General features: G+C 57.2%; 1 long non-coding RNA gene across 1 annotated transcript; it reads right to left on the bottom strand.

The window, feature by feature from the left end:
* Positions 1–9: 9 nt before the first annotated feature.
* LOC134015678 (uncharacterized) lies at positions 10–4,932 on the bottom strand. The gene is made up of 4 exons (XR_009929223.1): positions 4,226–4,932; positions 3,398–3,845; positions 490–592; positions 10–147 (listed from the first exon to the last, which is right to left on the bottom strand). It is a non-coding gene; the product is annotated as an uncharacterized LOC134015678 (long non-coding RNA).
* Between the last annotated feature and the right edge of the window lie 1,742 nt (positions 4,933–6,674).

The raw sequence follows: 6,674 nt of genomic DNA, 5'->3' as shown, positions 1-6,674 counted from the left end.
GAACCACCATAGAGATATAACGTGTTTATAAAAGTGTCGCTAGCTACCAAACTAGCTCTGTTTCAGCTCCTCTGCTGTGCTGGCAACCACTTCCTCTTCCTGAAACATTCATCCAATCAGACATGGGATGACGCCCTAAAGGCGGGGCTAGTGGGGAAGAAGGAAAAATTAAAATGCGTATTCGTAATTAGGGCTTGATTCATTGATTCATCATTCATTTATTGACACTAAAATATAATGTAATTTTTACGCATTATCACATGAATCATATTAACATTTAAATGAAAAAGAAGAACAATGTGTAGTTCTACTTGGAGTTAGGTAACATATAAAGTGAAGTCGTTTCCTTTCTCATCACTAGAGGGCAGATATTCACTAAACCCCCGCGAGCTGAGACGTGAACGAGGCCTTTGGAGGTTTCATTCAACAGTTTTGTGTTTCTATGACAACCATTGGCAGTGTTATGTGAGGTAGTACATAGCTATTTACCAATATGTTGTGTTTCATTCCTTGAATCAAAGGGAGGAAGGTTGAGGAGGATGAGGAGGGGGGGGGGAGTGGCTCCCTTCAGCTCCCAGCCTGGTGTCCACTTCTACTATGTGAGAGGAGAGGGGGGGGGGGGCAGCCTGGTGTCCACTTCTACTATGTGAGAGGAGAGGGGGGGGGCAGCCTGGTGTCCACTTCTACTATGTGAGAGGAGAGGGGGGGGGGGCAGCCTGGTGTCCACTTCTACTATGTGAGAGGAGAAGGGGGGGGCAGCCTGGTGTCCACTTCTACTATGTGAGAGGAGAGGGGGGGGCAGCCTGGTGTCCACTTCTACTATGTGAGAGGAGAGGGGGGGGGGGCAGCCTGGTGTCCACTTCTACTATGTGAGAGGAGAGGGGGGGGGGCAGCCTGGTGTCCACTTCTACTATGTGAGAGGAGAGGGGGGGGGGCAGCCTGGTGTCCACTTCTACTATGTGAGAGGAGGGGGGGGGGCAGCCTGGTGTCCACTTCTACTATGTGAGAGGAGAGGGGGGGGGGCAGCCTGGTGTCCACTTCTACTATGTGAGAGGAGAGGGGGGGGGGCAGCCTGGTGTCCACTTCTACTATGTGAGAGGAGAGGGGGGGGGGCAGCCTGGTGTCCACTTCTACTATGTGAGAGGAGAGGGGGGGCAGCCTGGTGTCCACTTCTACTATGTGAGAGGAGAGGGGGGCAGCCTGGTGTCCACTTCTACTATGTGAGAGGAGAGGGGGGGGGCAGCCTGGTGTCCACTTCTACTATGTGAGAGGAGAGGGGGCAGCCTGGTGTCCACTTCTACTATGTGAGAGGAGAGGGGGGGGGCAGCCTGGTGTCCACTTCTACTATGTGAGAGGAGAGGGGGGGGGCAGCCTGGTGTCCACTTCTACTATGTGAGAGGAGAGGGGGGGGGCAGCCTGGTGTCCACTTCTACTATGTGAGAGGAGAGGGGGGGGGCAGCCTGGTGTCCACTTCTACTATGTGAGAGGAGAGGGGGGGGGGGCAGCCTGGTGTCCACTTCTACTATGTGAGAGGAGAGGGGGGGGGGCAGCCTGGTGTCCACTTCTACTATGTGAGAGGAGGGGGGGGGGGGGGCAGCCTGGTGTCCACTTCTACTATGTGAGAGGAGAGGGGGGGGGGCAGCCTGGTGTCCACTTCTACTATGTGAGAGGAGAGGGGGGGGGGGCAGCCTGGTGTCCACTTCTACTATGTGAGAGGAGAGGGGGGCAGCCTGGTGTCCACTTCTACTATGTGAGAGGAGAGGGGGGCAGCCTGGTGTCCACTTCTACTATGTGAGAGGAGAGGGGGGGGGCAGCCTGGTGTCCACTTCTACTATGTGAGAGGAGAGGGGGGCAGCCTGGTGTCCACTTCTACTATGTGAGAGGAGAGGGGGGGGGCAGCCTGGTGTCCACTTCTACTATGTGAGAGGAGAGGGGGGGGGCAGCCTGGTGTCCACTTCTACTATGTGAGAGGAGAGGGGGGGGGCAGCCTGGTGTCCACTTCTACTATGTGAGAGGAGAGGGGGGCAGCCTGGTGTCCACTTCTACTATGTGAGAGGAGAGGGGGGGGGCAGCCTGGTGTCCACTTCTACTATGTGAGAGGAGAGAGGGGGGGGGGGGCAGCCTGGTGTCCACTTCTACTATGTGAGAGGAGAGGGGGGGGGCAGCCTGGTGTCCACTTCTACTATGTGAGAGGAGAGGGGGGGGGGGGGCAGCCTGGTGTCCACTTCTACTATGTGAGAGGAGAGGGGGGGGGGGCAGCCTGGTGTCCACTTCTACTATGTGAGAGGAGAGGGGGGGGGCAGCCTGGTGTCCACTTCTACTATGTGAGAGGAGAGGGGGGGGGGGGGGGCAGCCTGGTGTCCACTTCTACTATGTGAGAGGAGAGGGGGGGGGCAGCCTGGTGTCCACTTCTACTATGTGAGAGGAGAGGGGGGGGGCAGCCTGGTGTCCACTTCTACTATGTGAGAGGAGAGGGGGGGGGGCAGCCTGGTGTCCACTTCTACTATGTGAGAGGAGAGGGGGGGGGGGGCAGCCTGGTGTCCACTTCTACTATGTGAGAGGAGAGGGGGGGGGGGGGGGCAGCCTGGTGTCCACTTCTACTATGTGAGAGGAGAGGGGGGGGGCAGCCTGGTGTCCACTTCTACTATGTGAGAGGAGAGGGGGGGGGCAGCCTGGTGTCCACTTCTACTATGTGAGAGGAGAGGGGGGGGGCAGCCTGGTGTCCACTTCTACTATGTGAGAGGAGAGGGGGGGGGCAGCCTGGTGTCCACTTCTACTATGTGAGAGGAGAGGGGGGGCGGGCAGCCTGGTGTCCACTTCTACTATGTGAGAGGAGAGGGGGGGCGGGCAGCCTGGTGTCCACTTCTACTATGTGAGAGGAGAGGGGGGGGGGGCAGCCTGGTGTCCACTTCTACTATGTGAGAGGAGAGGGGGGGGGGGCAGCCTGGTGTCCACTTCTACTATGTGAGAGGAGAGGGGGGGGGGCAGCCTGGTGTCCACTTCTACTATGTGAGAGGAGAGGGGGGGGGCAGCCTGGTGTCCACTTCTACTATGTGAGAGGAGAGGGGGGGGGGCAGCCTGGTGTCCACTTCTACTATGTGAGAGGAGAGGGGGGGGGCAGCCTGGTGTCCACTTCTACTATGTGAGAGGAGAGGGGGGGGGGGCAGCCTGGTGTCCACTTCTACTATGTGAGAGGAGAGGGGGGGGGGCAGCCTGGTGTCCACTTCTACTATGTGAGAGGAGAGGGGGGGGCAGCCTGGTGTCCACTTCTACTATGTGAGAGGAGAGGGGGGCAGCCTGGTGTCCATACTTCTACTATGTGAGAGGAGAGGGGGGCAGCCTGGTGTCCACTTCTACTATGTGAGAGGAGAGGGGGGGGGCAGCCTGGTGTCCATACTTCTACTATGTGATCCGCCACATCGTCAGGAATGTGTTTATTTGCCTTTCACTCCCAGAGAGAAAACCTCCAGACAAAGTCAGAAAACAAAAAGACAAAAGTAAACAAGCCGTTCCTCTGGGTGTTGCACCGCGCCCTTCCAGCCCAGCCCAGCACACACACAGGGACTGCCACTGGACAGATTCTTTGTTTCAGCTCCTTTCCCATGGGGAAGCAGGAAGCATCAAGACCTGGAGGAACTGTACATACATCAGCCTCCACACTCACCCCCAACACCCCTCTTTGGAGAATGACATTTATAGCAGACCATAAAACTCCATTCACTCTCATAACCCCTAAATATAAACCAGTATAAACCGGTCTGCCAGCCCATTCCTGGAAGAGCCGGAGGAGAGCTTGTAACGTCAGTGAGGCCTCTCCCAGTCAGACCGACCCTCCACTGGCAGCCCTAGCCTCTCACCTGGAGCTATGACCCAGCCTCTCACCTGGAGCTGAGGTGACCCAGCCTCTCACCTGGAGCTATGACCCAGCCTCTCACCTGGAGCTGAGGTGACCCAGCCTCTCACATGGAGCTGAGGTGACCCAGCCTCTCACCTGGAACTGAGGTGACCCAGACTCTCACCTGGAACTGAGGTGACCCAGACTCTCACCTGGAGCTGAGGTGACCCAGCCTCTCACCTGGAACTGAGGTGACCCAGCCTCTCACCTGGAGCTATGACCCAGCCTCTCACCTGGAGCTATGACCCAGCCTCTCACCTGGAGCTGAGGTGACCCAGCCTCTCACCTGGAGCTGAGGTGACCCAGACTCTCACCTGGAGCTGAGGTGACCCAGCCTCTCACCTGGAGCTGAGGTGACCCAGCCTCTCACCTGGAACTGAGGTGACCCAGCCTCTCACCTGGAGCTGAGGTGACCCAGCCTCTCACCTGGAGCTAAGGTGACCCAGCCTCTCACCTGGAGCTATGACCCAGCCTCTCACCTGGAACTGAGGTGACCCAGCCTCTCACCTGGAGCTATGACCCAGCCTTTCACCTGGAGCTGAGGTGACCCAGCCTCTCACCTGGAGCTGAGGTGACCCAGCCTCTCACCTGACGCTGTGCTGTCTGTTGTACTGCAGATGTCCCAGCTGTGAAGCAGGAGGTCGGTGACTCCTGACTTAAGAAGTGTGTTTAAGCACTCTTGTCATTAAAGTATACTCCTAAACTATTTTCAAGTGTGTGCTCGTTAGGAAGTGGTTGTGTGACCAAACCTTCTTGTGGTGTGTCTGAGATGAGATGTTGCTACACTGTGAACAGGATTGTCTCTTGGTCCTGACTGGGAGGCCCTCAGAACTTCCCTGAGCATCAGTAAGTCCTTTTGATAACAGATCAGCTAAATAATAACATGTAAATGTGTGTCATTGTTCCGGGTAGTTCAGGTTCAGCTAATGTATTTTTTTGTGTTCTGTGTTGTGTTTAGTATTTGCCAGTAGTTTTCAAACCTAATCCAGTTATGTGAAGTATCTTGTCCCAGCAGCTCCCAGCAGCTCCCAGCAGCTCCCAGCAGCTCCCTGCAGCTCCCTGCAGCCCCCTGCAGCTCCCAGCAGCTCCCAGCAGCTCCCAGCAGCTCCCTGCAGCTCCCAGCAGCTCCCAGCAGCTCCCAGCAGCTCCCTGCAGCTCCCAGCAGCCCCCTGCAGCTCCCAGCAGCTCCCAGCAGCCCCCTGCAGCTCCCAGCAGATCCCAGCAGCTCCCAGCAGCTCCCTGCAGCTCCCAGCAGCTCCCAGCAGCCCCCAGCAGCTCCCAGCAGCTCCCAGCAGCCCCCTGCAGCTCCCAGCAGATCCCAGCAGCTCCCAGCAGCTCCCTGCAGCTCCCAGCAGCTCCCTGCAGCTCCCAGCAGCCCCCTGCAGCTCCCAGCAGCTCCCAGCAGCCCCCTGCAGCTCCCAGCAGCTCCCAGCAGCCCCCAGCAGCTCCCAGCAGCTCCCTGCAGCTCCCAGCAGCTCCCAGCAGCTCCCAGCAGCTCCCTGCAGCTCCCAGCAGCTCCCAGCAGCCCCCTGCAGCTCCCAGCAGCTCCCAGCAGATCCCAGCAGCTCCCAGCAGCTCCCTGCAGCTCCCAGCAGCTCCTTGCAGCTCCCAGCAGCTCCCAGCAGCTCCCAGCAGCTCCCTGCAGCTCCCAGCAGCTCCCAGCAGCTCCCAGCAGCTTCCAGCCCACTAGGCTGATTACAGGGAGGAGACAATGGAGGGAGCCGCAGCAAGGAGTCTCCTCTATCTCCGGGAGGACAAGCATGAGCAGAGAAACGTTTGAATTCCCTCAGAATGTCAGGAATCCAGCCTGGGGCCCAGAAGGACCCTGCGTCACACATCAAAGAGCCCAGACTAGAGTGTGGTGGACTGGTGGTGGAGAGAGAATGTGTGTGTGTGAGTCCAATGTCAAACTATGTGTATTTTTTATGTGTTCTTGTTCTTGTCTTAAGATGTGCTCAAAAAGGCTGCATGTAAATGTAAGCTCAAAGGCTGAGTGAGTATATCTCTGAGTGTGTGTGTGTGTGTTTGTGTGGGAATGTGTGTGTATGTGGGAATGTGTGTGTGTGTATGTGTGTGTATGTGGGAACGTGTGTGTATGTGTGTGTATGTGTGTGTCATCTATCCCTTTGTCCCTTCATCCCTCTGTGATCAGATAATACTAATCATTTTGAGGCTAATATGCAGGGCGCCTGTCTGCAGTAAGGAGACACTAACCCTAACCCTAACCACTCTGCTCTGTGGTCAGGGTGATGGAGGACAGAGAGAGGAGAAGAGCGAGGAGAGGAGAGGAGAGAGGGTGGCGGAGGATAGAGAGAAGAGAAAGGGAGAGAAGAGAGGAGAGAGGGAGAGAAGAGGAGAGGAGAGAGGGAGGGAGGGAGGGAGGGAGAGAAGAGAAAGGGAGAGAAGATAGGAGAGAGGGAGAGGAGAGGAGAGAGGGAGGGAAGAGAAAGGGAGAGAAGAGAGGAGAGAGAAGAGAGGAGAGAGGGAGGGAGGGAGGGAGGGAGGGAGGAGAGAAGAGAGAGGATGGGAGACCTTTACTTTCTTTCTCTGTAATTTCCACTTAATGTTCTTTAGTTTTGGGACATCTGTCTTTGAAACAAATCTGCCAGCCTTCTTATCATCTTATATTTAGCAGCAGGGGAGACTAGCAGGCCCAGACAAGCTTTCGGTTGCGGGGAGAGGAGGGGGGCGTAGGTGGGGGTGGGGGGTGGGGGGGTGGGAGAGAGGAGGGGGAGACGAGGATGGGGAGAAGGGGGGGAGGAGGGGTGGAGGAGGGGGT

Source organism: Osmerus eperlanus, unplaced genomic scaffold (genome assembly GCF_963692335.1).
Source record: "Osmerus eperlanus unplaced genomic scaffold, fOsmEpe2.1 SCAFFOLD_58, whole genome shotgun sequence".
NCBI classification, from domain to species: Eukaryota; Metazoa; Chordata; class Actinopteri; order Osmeriformes; family Osmeridae; genus Osmerus; species Osmerus eperlanus.
The sequence above is the reverse complement of the archived record's forward strand: the minus strand, read 5'-3'. Positions and strand labels throughout refer to the sequence as shown.